At 32.5% G+C, this 16,558-nt stretch overlaps 1 protein-coding gene across 1 annotated transcript in view; it reads right to left on the bottom strand.

Moving 5' to 3' along the window:
* Positions 1–12,115, bottom strand: part of LOC126833632 (BMP-binding endothelial regulator protein) — a 50,447-nt gene extending 38,332 nt beyond the window's left edge. Inside the window, exon 1 of the mRNA XM_050565073.1 lies at positions 11,397–12,115. The gene's annotated coding sequence lies outside the window, so the exon portion shown is untranslated. The remainder of the gene's footprint in view (positions 1–11,396) is intronic.
* Positions 12,116–16,558: the final 4,443 nt, after the last annotated feature.

Below are 16,558 nucleotides of genomic sequence, written 5' to 3'. Positions count from 1 at the left end.
CTGAAGATTGATTGTATTTTAACTTGTTCATAAACCATCTTTATTCTTAAAACTTTAAGAGAAATTTTATTCAAAAATTTCCAATAAATTTGTCATAATAATTATCAAGTTTTTTTTTTGTTAGGAAGTGTTATTATTATGATATAAAATATATTACTTAATATATTCACTAGACTTCACTAAACAATTTAAAGGGATGCATTTGTTTCTACGTATAAGACTTCGAAAATCCTTGAATGTATTGTTTAGCTGCTTAGCTTTCAGAAAAAATGAGTGTACTAATTTTAATTAAACTGTATTAAAATGCATACGCCCATTGTAATAACAACTAATGTCGAAAAAATAATTAACATAAGCTATAGGGAAAACATTTGTTACGTAAAACCCTATAACTTTATAAAATCAACAGTCACGTTTATGTTAAAAACAATTATATTTCACAATGTTCGAAACTGTTGTGAATATAAGATAATAGAAGCACAACTTTTTCCGTGTTGAACAAGTAAAAATATAATTTCTGCGACTAATTGGAAATACCTTTGAACACCTAAGTGATGAAATATGTGAAATCGGCACATGCGATAGTTCATCTATTTGCAATTGATGGTTATTTTATTTCTGGAATTTATTTGATGCATTTTTTCAATTATAATACTAATAATGACGTTTACAGTAAATTGTAGATAACAATGTAGAAATGTAGTGTACAGATAAAAAATTGAAGACCCACGCATCGAACTCGCGCACGTGAGCTTACAATCTAGATGTACATAAGTCGCGCGCGATAACGTTAAACGGGGAAAAGTTTTTAAAAACTATACATCGTAAATACCCCTTATGAATGTTTATCGAATTTCGGTTTGTTTCCGAAACGAAATTTTTAATGAATTCTCTTGTTTACGACAAATATAGACAGTGCTATTACAATAACTTTATAAATAACGTGGGTGTATCAAGAAATATAAAAAATACATACTCCGCATCAAAAAATTAGCATAAACTAGTAACTAACAGCATGAAATAGTGGACAAATTATTAGGTATTTTGTTTGTTTGTGATGTTTCGTATGATAAAAAAAAAAGCTTTGAACTTGACACGTTATATTACACCTAACATACTAGTACATACCTAAGCTAGAAATTATTTTAGGACAATGTAATAAAAAAAAAAAACGCTATACATTATAAACAATTTTACTCCCGCGGCGCCAGAACTATAAAAAATAAATACAAATATTTATAATTAACAATAAATATATTATATTTTATTAAAGCCCTATTTAATTATACAATAAATTCACACATTAAGTATTCCTATTTTAATAAAACAATACTACAAAAATGAAATGTTGAATACATTATGTTACAATATTTTTGTATTCTTTTAAATCATAAGATAATTTTTAATAACGAATTATAATGTATTTAAAAATCATAAAAATTATAGATATAAATCTGAACTAAATTTTTTTAAATTTTAGAGTGGGCCATAGGGGGGCCGAGACTTTTTAGAGTAAGCCCAGGCTCACCCTGGCACCGCTACCGTGTCTTCCCTTAACGTTTTGATACAAATCTATTTTACAATTTTTGTGTTGATATTTTAAAGGTTTTGTGCAACCGTTAGTTTTAATTTTTTATTTATATTTTAAACGAAAATTCTTAATTAGTTGTAATAGTAAGGGAAGTACAAGAAGAATATCAAGGAATTAACTGCGGCCGAAACCTTCCATTACTAGCATATGCCGACGACGTTGTAATATTAGGCGAAAGTGAGCAGGACATTCAAAAAGCAACGGAACTGCTGATACGAAGTGCAAAAAAACGGGGACTCAACATTAACGAGACTAAAACAAAATACATGCGAATCGGTAGGAACAAAGGTCAGATGCGAAATGCAGTTGGACTACAGGTCGGAGGATATATGTTTGAGGAGGTAGATGATTTTAAATATTTAGGCACTAACTTAAGTAGCACAAACGACAACCACGAAGAAAGAAAAAACGCATTACATCGGGAAACAAATGTTTTTACGCCCTCTCGGGGTTATTGGGGTCGAAGCTACTGTCAAAAAAATCAAAAGAACGACTTTACATAGTACTAGCTAGACCAGTGATAATGTATGCATGTAAGACATGGCCCACGACCCAAGGAGATGAGAATAGACTAGCTATCATGGAGAGGAAATTCCTTAGGAGGATTTACGGACCAAAAAGAAACGAAGACCAAACATACGAAATTAGGTCTAACAGAGAACTGCAGGAATTATTCGGAAAACCAGACATAATAGCGGAAATACGCCACAAGAGACTGAGTTGGCTTGGACATGTGCTAAGGGCTAAGTCAATAGCAAATGATGTATTAAGCTGGTTTCCTCAGGGAAGAAGGCCGATTGGAAGACCGAAACAGAGGTGGATGGACAAAAATAAAAAAGAACTAAATCAACTTGGAATATACAATATTATTGAAGCAGCTCTGAACAGAGACAGATGGAAGGAGATTTGTTTTGCAGCAATGGGCCTTAATGGCCTTTAAAACTGTAAGAAGAAGAAGAAAGAAAGTTTTTTTTAATGTAAATTATATACATTATAATCGAAACAAAAAAATGATAAAAATCGTATTTTTGTACATGTAAATAAAACTATATTTATATATATATATTTTTTTTTAATATTTTAACAGCATAATATTGTAAATACATAATTTAATGTGATACTATTTTTTTATTTTTTTAAAAATTGTACCTATAAACATTTATTTGCAACGTGACAGCCTAATAATTAAATTGCCGAAAAGATCAATAATGCATTATGTTATTAAATATTTGCGTCAAGACATATTTCGTTGATTATTAATAACTCTATTGTATTTGATTGCGAACTGAATTAAATTGGTAATTGTTTTATCCGCCCGAGGAAATTTCCATAAACTCCAATGATTATTTCATTACAAATGCTATGCACAGTACTTATTGAATTCCAAGACCTCGACCGAACGATAAAAAGACACCAACCAATTAATATTATATATCATATATTATTCCACAAAAACTATTAATTTTATAATACAGATTGCTTCATAATTTTATTTTATTTTCAGCTATCGTTTTCGTATAGTTGTACACTTTTACTACTTACGTGTTAAGGACATATATATTTTAATATAAGTGAACAGTAAAATATTGCCAAATAGATGTTGAATTATAAGTCATGAAAGTTTAAAATAAAATATTTTAATAAGTCTCCTTTATGTGTCAATTCTTTAGGGGGCTTTTCTAAATATCTATAAGAGTGTGTGTGTGTGTGTGTGCAAATCTTGAGCTCGAACTGTGTACAAAAGGATTTTCACATTTTTTCTGATTCTTGGCCATAATAATATAAAACGAACATACACTGGTGTATATATTTAAGAAAAATAAAAACCTCCTAGCTTCGTCCGTTCTTTGCGCATGTGTGTTATACTATACATATTACACATACATCAAATGATTTATGCTGTTTTATTTTAATTTTTCCGTCTCGCCACTCGGTTTTGCTCTTCCGTCTCACTCCGTTCCATTCTTTCTTTTTCCAAAGGATTTAAGACTAAACGATTTTCCTCCAGCAGAACAGTTTATCAACAACGAACAAAAAAAAAAAATAATAATAACCGGAAAAAAATAAAAATCTCTTTTATATATTATGTACCCGGCGTCCAATGATCGCTCGACACATATAAGTATCTTGGCCGAGGGGAGGGAAGTGAAGCCATCGGTGCCGCTGTCGACAGTAAAATAATGAATAGCGACTGATGCACTGGAAATGAAGCACTAAAAATCTCCGAGGCCACTTTTATTGTGCTCGCCGATATATGCAACTAAAATCTCTTAGGTCTTTTTTATTTTTATTATTATTTATTTACTCTGAGACTGTATATGATTACAACATGTTGTAATAATAATAATAATAATAATAATAATGATAATTTAAGGTGCTCGACTCGCGTATACACATATATATGACGCATGAAAATACCGCTCCTTCCTATTCTTTTAAACGGGTAATTGAATTTTCAATTAAGCCTAATGAATTATGTGCATAATATTATTTGTATAGGTTGGACAGCTTCTTCGTCTTATCCCGCACAACTGGGGTCGGCCACCCTAATCATAATAATATACCTACTTCTCTTCTGACCGTCACTATTCTACACTATATATCTCTATATTATTACATTATAAAACGAATAGGTAGGTATGCTTATGGTCAGCATGTTATTAACACATCAGCTATAGTAGACTTACTAAAACGAAATAATAATAACCTACCGTGTATAAATGTTAAAAATTCAAAATATAGTAATGACATTATAAAAAAAAAATAGTTTTAATTATATTAATTCCAAATAATTTACAAATGAATGTATGTATTTAATATAGAAGTCCGGCAAGTGTAATAATAATAATAATGTAACAGCTGCTATACCTAAACGGATGGCGGAATGCGGAAAGAAAGTAGTTGGAATGATGTGTTTTCTGAGAAGCTCATATACCTACACGGTATCAACAGCGGATCTTTGCAGTGAAAAGCGGCAAAATGCGCTAATATATAAAGTTGGCCACCCACTGTTTTTTTTACGAGCTCCCTGTTGCGCAGAAGTATGCCGATAATACATGGAAATCCACTGCACGGACGTTTAAAACCGTTTAAGACGAGCTAATGGAATATATAACCAGTGTATTATTATTTAGTTAAATAAACAAAAACCACGGGCCTGCTACGTATGTAATAATAATATATTATAGAGCCGTTTTCGTGCATACATTGTAATTTAATTCGCTTTCTAATATTAATACTGATAATTAATTATTATTAAAACACTACTATTATAAATTTAGAGCTCGGATGTTAAACCATAACTGTTTGTTTCGTCATAAATGTATTGGAATATGCATTTTAAACTGTCAAAATATGCAATTATATGCCTTTAATTATAATCGGCTAAACAATTTTAGCCGAGTTTTCAAATAGCCGGCACGACATTTGGACAATATTTTGAGGTCAGAATTATTTCCATTTAATGTTTTTTTTTCATTAATGAGTTTAATTAGTTTGCAAAAGAGTAAAAGCCTAACGTGTATTAAATAAAGCGATTCCGTCTGACTTCCGGTATAACATTAATACTATGTAATGATGTGTTTGTATAAGCATTAGCAATTTGATTTCACACATTCAGATAATTTTCCAACGACCATTGCACTATATAAGTATTCCACACAAGTGTGTAATATGCAAGGCGACTGATCAAACAATGCGACATATATTTATATCAGAATTTAAACATTGTTATACAATTATTGTGAGAGTTTAATGTTTAGGATTACATACCAGGGTAATACCACTAGAAGTGTATCTACACCCAAGTATAATACTAACATACAAATTACGTTTATTCTACGTTTTGTGGCCTTTGTCGACGGCGGCAACGGCGAACATAATAAAAATAATATTTTTAATGTGCTAAACTTTTAGCCATGCCGTAAAAAACACAGTTAACATAATACAATTATTGTGGTCTGTTGAACGGATGTGCTCGTTATCGCATACACGCACTGCATTATTACATCTATTGCGTGACAGTCCAAAGATAACCACTTTCTTTATTTAGACAAACGAATAAGTTAAGAAAAATGAGCAGTAATTACATCACATTATACGCATACGCGCATTACGGGAAATATCGACCGCAATGGCAGTTTATCGATAATATTAATTTTATAATTATTGGGATCAATTTATTGAACGGGCAAAGTTTACACTTTGAAATTGTTACGGTTGGATTAACAAATCTGAGTTAAAAAAAAACCATCATAGAATTTTTTGCAAATAAAACGCAATCATGTATAATATGCATGTATATTCGTTGAGTTTATATTATTTACAATAATTGCTTTGCCACGTGTTCACTGCAAGTGTTGGACTAGTCGAAAATTATGCCGGAAATCTTATGATATAATAGTCTGCGCAGCGAGACGACGACTCTAGTAAATTTATGAAGTCACAATTGATTTTATGTCAACGACAAAATCATCTGACAAGTTACTGTTGTTATAATAATATGGACAAGTTTAGGCGGAGAATAATAATAACAGCTTATATATATATGTGACTGGCGCGGATAGGGGCGAACGGAAAATGGAGTTTGGCACACAGACAGTTTCCCGGTTGAGATTCGCTGTTGGCGATATTGAAATGGGTTTTTATAGGATCATAAAAATGGTCGATGACACAGGAAATAATATTTCCACGTATAAAGTATGTATACTTTAGACCGTAAATAAACTTGACAGAGAGAATTCATTCGGATTTCGTTCTCCAGCGCTGCAATTTGATTGAAAAAAAAAGTTATCATAACCTATTTACATAAAGTACATAAAGAAAGCCTTGAGGAAAACACATGTTTTAAGCTCATTTGCAGAGATTAGACATTCTTATCCTAAACCGCAGACATTAAAGACCAAAATGATGATAGTTTTCTATTTAAAAGCACAAATACAAGTTTTGTCTATATTCTAAGGAAATCGTTAAGACGCACTTAATATTTACCTAACTATCCACCGATCATTATTGTTGGAACAAATTATTATATTATTGCCACTGACAACAGTTAAAATTTGTAATTACTTATTTCTAATTAGGTTTGTCGCTATGTTAATTGTTTTTTTTTATTATTACCTATATCATGTGATTAGATTGAAATAACAAAGAAAATACATTTTTACTAGCACAATTATTATTGCAACAAAATTGCCTATCACGATGTAAACATTAGGGGGGAAACATCAGACTTATGGCACTAGCACTTATATGACATGGTGTTGTCATCGACAACGACGTTAAGAAATCGTTAAGACAACAACAACAGTAGCAATATGGTCATTCTGTTTGCCGGAGAAGTCCAATGAGAGACTAAACATTTCGACAAAATATAATTACAACACTGATGTGATAATACCCGTGTGTAGATTGACAAGGGAACCCTCGGCCTCGTACCGTTTGTTTTGTTTTTTTTTATCGACTAATAATCACTCTCTGATGTCATGACTCATTTCGTCACATCTGAAACCAGCCGTCCATACATAACGTGCCATGTAATCAGTAATATCGCTTTTACACTTTTAGTTGTGACGCGGACGACGTTGTTTTATATGTATCTAGCGACAGTTTTTAATGGTAAAATGGTTAACTTGGCCGAAAAATATCGACAAGGTGATTAAAAAAGAAAAATCGACAATTCCAACCACATATAATTTCTGTTAATAGAGAGAATACCTATACACGAATGGGTTGTCAAAAAACAAAAACTATGTACTTAAACAAATAAGATTACAAGGGAATATCTACGTAAAACGCAGTCAAGTGCATACAAAAGTTAGTTATTATTTCAATAACATTAATTGAAAGCAAATGTTAGCAATGGATTTGAATAATTGTTGTGATCTCTGTTTTTAAATTACATTTTTTATTAGCAGTTAATTCAAGAATTTAATGAAATACTCAATTATTACTCGTCTACCAACGTATTTTATGTCTTATAAACTCATAAATATATATATATACTATTAATATAAAAATTATGTTTTTTTTTAAACGACGGTAATATAAAATATTTTACTTGTATTGCAATTATTGTAGGAGCGCATAATAATTGTTTGTAAGAAAGACTATTATAATGCTATTATTTTCTTAATCATTTTAAACGCTCCTATCTGCCAGCGTTTCGATCGTGAAATCTTTATTGAAAATACAAAATGCACAAAAACGATAGCAATATAATGTAGTAGAGAAATATTTTATTATAGTTATTTTAGGGGGGGGGGGACTTGGAACTTGGACCATTCCGTGCGCGTTTTTTTTCACTGTCCCGAACAACAACGCGTAGACGCGATCTTGGACAAAAATAAAGTGTATACACATACTTTTATATGTAAATACAATTATGTAAAGAAATAAGAAGTTAAAAACTAAAGTTTTTACCGGGCGTACGGAGATGGAAATAAAAAGCAATTATTTGTCAGTCGCTACTCGCTATACGGACTCAACTTCGGAGACGGACATTTTTTGGTCTAACGTTTTTCTTATTTGCTGTATTTGAAATCCGTAGAGTTTATTTTAAAAGTTGGAATTTATACGAACAAAATATAATACAGAGGCAAAACTGTGAACGTGCAAAAACGTATTTATTTTTACTCGTCCGAGTGTGCTATATTATTGTAATAATATGCTTTAACGTGTGAAGGGAAAAAACTACAGGGCTATCCTAATCCTCGGATTCGCACATTAGCCGTGTCCGTATTCGGTAGCTCTATTGTTGCAATTTTGGGCACACACTCGACCGGGTTATCTTGTCACCCTTTTGACGAAACGACATGTTGTTATTATTATTATGATTTTTATGGCCAAACATGTTTAACACAACCCCACGCGCGTGGCAAACAAATACCGAGTTAGGATAATACTACTAAGTATTTACAAAATACAATTTTTAACTACATTAAGCGCTTCTACAGTTTAACGGGTTTTTTCAATAGTGCAAAATTCGCAATATGTTATTTATTTACACTACTTCAACGGATCGACTTCCACGAATAATTTTTTATTCTACTTGTATTTTAGTTGTATGTTTTTTTAAGTACATAATTCATTTTATGTCAACCTACTATTTTTATGTGTTACTACCGCAGAGGCGCACACTTTCTTATATTTTATGAAATAGAAAGTTTAATTATAACATACAGGCCTTGGATCATATCTGTTTATTTAACAAAATAATATAAAGTGAAATGAGGGGTTGTTTTAACAAATGTAATTTTGTTTTATATTGACTTTTTTTTTTTAAGTATTATTTTTATCTGCGAGATTACTCAACGGCACTCCACCTCCCATCATAAATTTTGAGCTCTAAGATGTCAAAAGTAATTATTCAAAACGGGTTATCGACTAGTCAACATTTTTAGCAAATTGTTCTACTTAAAAACGGTTACTTAAATACACATGGTCTCGTTTGAGTTTCAAAAGTTGATAACGCCCTAGAATATACTAAAGAAGGTAAATATTTGGTCATTTTATAGCAGTGTACTAATTATACAGATTAAAATGTTTTCTAGATTTTTATTATTTTCCAGCAATATGAGTGTCTTACGTTAAATGACGTTAGATTATGGTCCTATTGTAACTGTCATATTTTGCCTGACCGTTACTCCTCACTACCAAACTGCACATCAGCATAATATGCTAAACGATAGGTAGTTGGACATATATACTGTCTTTATTTTAACACGGTATTTTTTAACCCTTTAGACGAAACGGGTCAGAGAACGGGCGGTTATCGCAACAACCGGTATTGTGTATTGGGAATAAGCTGCTTGTCCAGGCTTTACCGCTTTCCCCCAAAAGAAATTGAAATCGAAGAGCGCTTGCACTGCAATAATTTTACTGGCAATATTACACTTGGCTATATTACTATAATAAACATTTATATGATATTTCGCTGTCCTGTTACGATGTGTTACGCGACCGACCATGGCGTTAAGGACCGGACAAGTCACAAGTGTGTTCAACAGATACATTAAACGCATTTAATATGTCCAAACACGTACGGAGTGTTAAACGAAATATTTTACCCGTAGGCAGTGTATGCATTTGACAGTGTGCGCTCACCTGAGATCCGCTAGGCGAGTGCAACGAACTTGCGACCAGAAACGGACTTGTAGGATTTTGTACGCCCCCCCAGGCGAGGCCAAGTCTAACTAGACCACGTCAATCCATTGGTCGTTGAGGAAAAATGTTGGGCCCGGTAGATCAAAATAGGTAATATCCGCAACAGGTGTAGCAAACCGCTTACAAAAAGTTTCCAAAACAGCCTGAGATTTGTGAGTTATACACAGCATAACAAATACTTGGGTCCGAGGGAAAATTTGGCGGTAAAACCATAAACCTACAAAATATCTGCAGAAATAACTGGAAAATTGAAACCAAAAATCGTTTGTAGCCGAAAGGTGCCACAGACAATATGAGCGAAAATCCAAACGTCCAACTTGATTTATTTTTTTTTAAAAGAAACTGTTTACGTTGAACGAAGAGATGTCCAAAATTCCTATTAAATCAGGTCTATAACATGTAGTACTATTTAATACCTAGAGACTTCATGCAATCTAAAAAATTCATAAAATATTGTTTTTTAGTTTTATTTATTTCATGCTACAGTAGTAATATATAATTATTTATACGGTTTTTATTAGCCCCCATAGCTCCGTTATCATGACTAGACAGTTCTGTAAAACTCATTATTGCATTATTGCAATTCGTTTAATTTATTAATTTGTTAACTGTTTGTATCAAAAATTTTTCACTGGTTGTATGAATTCTATTAACAATTAAAAATGTAATTGGCTCATAATTGTTGGGTAATACGTTAGTTATTTTTTTAAATATCTTTATATAAACAAAGTTTAATATAAAAAGATACTAATCAGTGTTTCAACTAGTATTTATGTAAAAGAAACATGCATTAATGCATGGACCTGAGGTCTAAAATGGTCGAACTCATTGCATTGAAACTTTTGGCAAATAAGCTTTGAAATTTATAATTTCCATAAAACTTTTTGTTAAAATGTTTTACAAACAATTCTTCATAATTCTGTGAATTTTTATGTTGGGAGTGTAATTTTTTCACAATATACATAAATGGTGTTTTAATTTACATGTTTAGTAGTTTCACTAATTTTTGCGTTGACCCAAGGTACGAATTTATAGCAAGGTATAATGAGTGGTATTAAATCTTAGTTGAACATAAATGCACGTGTTGTGAAAAAATCTATAGGTATTAATCATTATTATAATTTGTTATTAAAAACAAAAAAAAAAGATTTTCTCTTGAGTCTCTCCCTACAATGGATTTCGGTAGACAGTTTAAAAAAAATCAAAATAACAGCGGTTTTCGTTAAACAAACTAAATATTGCATCGTTACCGCGTTGAGCCGGTTATGATGTCGACTATAATACTCTAGTACCAGCTATGTATTATTATATTTATAATTTCCACGAGGTAAGCGGGAATTTGAGTCGATTAAACGGTTTACGGGTTATCTTTAAAGTCGGGCGTGATAAGAGCGAGCGAATTTTCCCAAAAACTTTAGTCTATGTTTAACCGACGTGTCCACGACAACACTCGGTAACCATTCAAATGTATTATTTGGCATTAAATAATAAAAATTATCATACAAAGTATGAGAAAATGGTGTGCCAAAAACAGTATTTGGTAATCGGTTACTGGTGGAATTAAGGCCTAGCAAAAATGTTTTTTCAATAATTATTATTATTCTATAGGTAATAAATATTATAATAATTTTCAAAAGCTTACCTTGTATGGATTGTTGCGGAATGGTTTCCAGAAAATACCGGAGTGATAATAATATATTAACAGTTATGTTGAAATAAATAATAATTATAAAAATAATTTAAACACGATTTATTATACATTTAAGGGGAGGAAACACAATCACGTACACGTAAAAAAATTATAATTAAAAAATGCGTCCACTCGATTAAAAATGTAATTTAATAATTTTTGTTTTATTTTAAATCGTTCGTTTTACAAAACTAAAAAAAAAAATCATACAAATAATAAACAATATAATATATTTTATAATATTAAATATCGCTTAAAACTAACAATTTAAAAAAAAAACTAAAAATTTCGCAAAAAAAATTCACACGCGCACAAAAAAAAAAAATTATAAAAATTAATTAAAAAAAAAAAACAATAAAAATCGACAATTTTCTTTTTTCTTCACGCGGGTATTATTGTACCTAACCGATTTATATTTTATCGTTTTTTTTTTATTCAGTTTGGGGGGGTTGGCTTAGCGAACGAGTAAAAATTCCGGAAAATTAATTTAAAAAAAAAAATCAACTAAGACGAAAAAAATTATGTCTCGTCAATAAAAAAAATTTTTTTTTATAAAAAAAATCTCGGGCGCCCCCAAATTTCCAAAAAAACATACATTATTTAATGTCAATAATTGCGGAATCACGTGTCGCCCGGTGCGCGGAATCGGACTGGCGTATCCGGTGGTGTTGGACGCGCACTACTGCACATAACCGAAGCAGGCAGTGGGTCGGCTGATCGCACGTGCAACGGGCACCGGGCGCGCGCGTGCGCCGTTTCCACGCCTGGTCGCCGCCACCGAAGCGGTCGCCGCGCCGCGCCGGTCACTCAGGTGCGCGCTTTCCCCGGGACGTTGCATCCTGTATAAAACGCTTTGAACGATAATAGTGAATAAATTCCTCTACACTAAGATGCGGCTTAATTTTGATCCGACTAAAACACCCTGCCTATCTTCAAACCCTTGAACATTATTAATTTTCAACATTTGTGAATACTTTATTCTTTCTTATGCAATTATATCGTAAAGTATCATTATTACTTCTTCTCGACCGGGGTGGAAGCAGAGGCCCGAATGCTCACTGAGACGCTTTTTTTTTTATAGTTCTATAATAAATAAAATAGCGGTTTTTTTTATATTTTGAGGGCCACCTTTAAAGTTGCCCACTGCGTCAGAACCTGTTCGATCCGCCTCCGTTTATCGTCGACCACAAGTTAACTAACACAATTGAGTTAATAGTAAAATAAAACAAATGAATAAGTTAAACTCACCATAAATAAACGCGTTGTTTCAGTCTTGATTGGAAACACTTGTTTGCACAAAACACGGCCGGTAAAGAGGGAAAGGGGGAAATCGGTTTTCATTATGTATACACCGGCCTGTCAGAAATCTTCTGCTGTCGGCACAGTTGTGTATAATATATATATATGTATGTTATGATAGTTGCTTAACGAGGTGACTGTATGATAATTAGAAATTTTACTGTAGTCATCATCTGAACGCACATAATTATACGAACATTTTTTTCTAATTTACCTTAATTTAGTGAAAGTTGTTTATTGGTTTATATTTTAAATCAACTATTTTATCCGAAATCCGGACGATAGCAAAACGATACGTTTAGTTAGCTTATAGTTTACAATTAGTGTATTAGAGAGGAAAATGTTAATAAGTTCCTCGACTGTTTTCTAAACTTTAGATAGTGAAGTTTATGTTTGCTAATATAAATCAAATTCACAACTCGAGGCCGTCATCACCAATTATATGAGCTATAAGTTATAATAATTATTTTAGAATAAAGTATACCAAGTGGTTCGCGAAGCGTGTTCACAAAAATAATATAGTAAAAAACATATTTAATAAAATCACTTCCCTAATATATCATGTATTCTCCAATTTAGTAGTTATATAATATTACTTTAAAATTTTCAAGATTCATACATACAATACTTCTTGTCCTTCAAAATAATACTCGTAAAAATTATTTTTATTTTCTGGTTTCAAATATTTGTTGAATGACAAAGCAAATATACACAACTTCTGTATTGCAATTATTAATATTATATTGCATAATTATTAATACTGAAGTTGCAAACTTATCTGTATAGGTAGTAAATTATAATGTTACGATACACACCTTGACCGACTAATTTATATTTTGTCTACAAATAACTGAATTTTTCCAGTCTTTGTCGTAGATTTTGGGTTTACCGTCTACCGGTATATCAGTAAGCTTTGCATTTAAAACCCGATACTTGCTCTCCGCGGATATCTATGAGCCGTTGTTAGTTTTTTTTGTCCTCTACAAAAATTGATCTAGTATCAACTACACAACATACTGATATGCCCCAATAGGGCCTACTCCCGGTCAAGATTCCATATGCTAAAAAAAACATACTGATAATGGTAGCACGGTGCTGCTATAGCGGACCATGGAACGTTCGTTAAAAAAACAGCGGTGAAAAAGAGTGTGCAAAACCTTTGCGGTCACCATATTGTGTTAGGTTATTGTAAATTGTAGTATATATGATAATAATATGTACTATGTATTATAGTGTATTGTATTAATAGGGGATGACGTATGGCGCCCGCTTTTAATACCTATCAAACGGTAACGGCGACAACTATGATACTGTAACATTGTATAACAATGAGTAATAACAATATTATTGATATGTGGAAAAAAACCGTGGCCGATTTCGTCGCAGGTATATATGCTATATGCCGTGTGTTATGAGGCCAGATAAACAGCTATATAAGGGCGTTATATCAGCTATAAGTGTATGTTAGCTATAACCTTTGACGGGGATATCGTAACGATATTTTCGGTAATAGTTTTATAGCATGTATTTTTCTCGTTACTATTCATGTAGTGTGGGTCTGCGATGCTCGGAATGGGAAACCGTATAATAACTTACAGGGATAAAAAAAAAAAACGAATTTTTTCGGAAACGCAGAAAAAGGACCAGACGGACAGAGCGAGTGAGTGAAAGAGAAAGACAGAGAAGGAAATTGCCGCCGCCGTTAGTACAAATCTCCGGCGTGAAGGTTTATAATAATAATAATAATATACCGGGTGGCGGCGGCCATTGGCTACCTGTGTGCGATCCTTGGATCACAAGACGGCAACCAGACACACGAAGAATGCAGTTTGTTGTAAATCACGAACACGCGCGAGCGGGGGCCTCCGACGAATCCTGTTGGCGCCACATCACCGTCGTCGAGGACTCCGCCGCAACCGCCTGTAGGTTGACATTTTTTCGGATATTGATAATCACATAAAAACCTAACCGGCACACCATAATAATAATAATATAAATATGTATAAATGAAAATAACATCACTATCCCGGTCGCGTAAACGGGCATTTCCAAAACGCGCTTCAGTCGCTATCAGCGATTTTGCTCGACGGTTATACCGCTGGCTAATCGTCAAATTAGTACCAACATTAGTAATTTAATATTACGTTGTAAGTCTATACCCAACCTAATGGGTCGGAATGAAAAAACCACGGCCCAATTAATAAAAAAGTTTTTTCGTGTCAAATTATAATAATATTTATTGGCCCAATTAATTGGATGTCGCATTGTTATAATAGTTATTGCTTATTATAAAAGATAATCGTAATCATCATCATCATCGTGTAGCTAACGGGCCTTAAGGACCCAACACTGAGATGGTTTGCTCCGTCGCTGGGAGGAGGAGGCAGCTATTTTTTACCAGACTGTTTTTCTAGCTCGTCAAACGGAGCACCCGTGATAAGATCTTTTTTAGCTTCGATACGATAGCATATAAGGTATTTTAATTTTTTATTTTACAGAGACCACTTTAAAAGTTTACAAGGGCTTATACCAATATAATGTGTTTTTATACAGTATTTATCTTTGATCCGTGTAAATATTTTTGATAAATTTAGACGCATTTAGGTTTGCCGAAAATAATTGCAATTTCGTAGTTTTTTTTTATGATATTTTACAATGTTAAAACCAAGGTTGGCATTTTTATGCGTTATAAAATAAAGATAAATATATATTCAAAATTTAAAAATATTTACTTTTACTAAAAAAAACACGGAACGATGATAACACAAAACGCACTTGTCTTCGGATTTCTTATTTTATTAAGACGTGACAAAATCTAAAAATACATTGACGAGAAAAACTATTTTAATTCCGGTCGTACGCCTGTTAAAAAACATAGTAGTGAAAATTTTGATGTTTTTAATTGTATTAATAACAATTTCCTAAACGCGGTTAAATGTACATTAACCTGGTTACTGTGGTTTTTGCTGTTGGCTAGGCGGCTCGCTATCTCCTGCGAAATTCTTATTATTATGGCCTTTTTGGACTCGAGGTAAACATTTGTTTTATTGTATAGTATACGATTTTTGGTACACGAAAAGTTTTATCAAAATCATTTGACTACCAAAAATTTAGCCTACTACTAATTTTGCTGCTTCTCTATTGATTTGAATGATATTTACAGGCTCTTCGCAGAAATCCGGAGTACATTCGTTTCCGGGACGGCTCCGTTCTCTATTTTCTGTTGTGAAATTTGTCTGAAATACATGGTCGTCCCATACGCACTTATAAGGGTAATATAATATCAATATCGTATTTTTATGACTGACATAATGTGTCACTAGGGAAAAGCCCTATATTTTTCATAATACACCCTTCTATCCAAAACGTGTAGGATTGTAGGAAGCATTTGCACTTAATCGAGCTCCCGTCTTACTATCAAGTATAATATAATACTCTACCGTTCAATACCTGCTCTTCCGGTACTCCAATTACGTACAATGAAGTGTTTCTACTTTTCGTTAGACCCCGCTAAACCTAAATATTGTCTTTTAAAAACGTTTCCACGTACACATTGTCTAACTGAATTTTAAACTGTTTTTGAAAAAAAAAAAACACGAGATGAAATGCCGCATTAAGTCGCGCGTGGACATACATTATGCTTGGTTGCGTTTTCATTACATGCATAATATAATATATATATATATAATATATATATATATATTCAAAAACATTATCTTTATGGTAAAATTGACGAAGGGGATTATTGATGCGTTGTCATCGTTATTATGCAAATGTGCGCGGGTGTGTCTTCTGGACGAAGCTAATTGTCGGGT

The sequence above is a fragment of the Adelges cooleyi genome, unplaced genomic scaffold (genome assembly GCF_023614345.1).
Source record: "Adelges cooleyi isolate 19-005CV unplaced genomic scaffold, UGA_ACOO_1.1 ACOO_flye_CR_arks_rails_tigmint_CR_PRNA_2, whole genome shotgun sequence".
Taxonomy (NCBI): domain Eukaryota; kingdom Metazoa; phylum Arthropoda; class Insecta; order Hemiptera; family Adelgidae; genus Adelges; species Adelges cooleyi.
The sequence above is the reverse complement of the archived record's forward strand: the minus strand, read 5'-3'. Positions and strand labels throughout refer to the sequence as shown.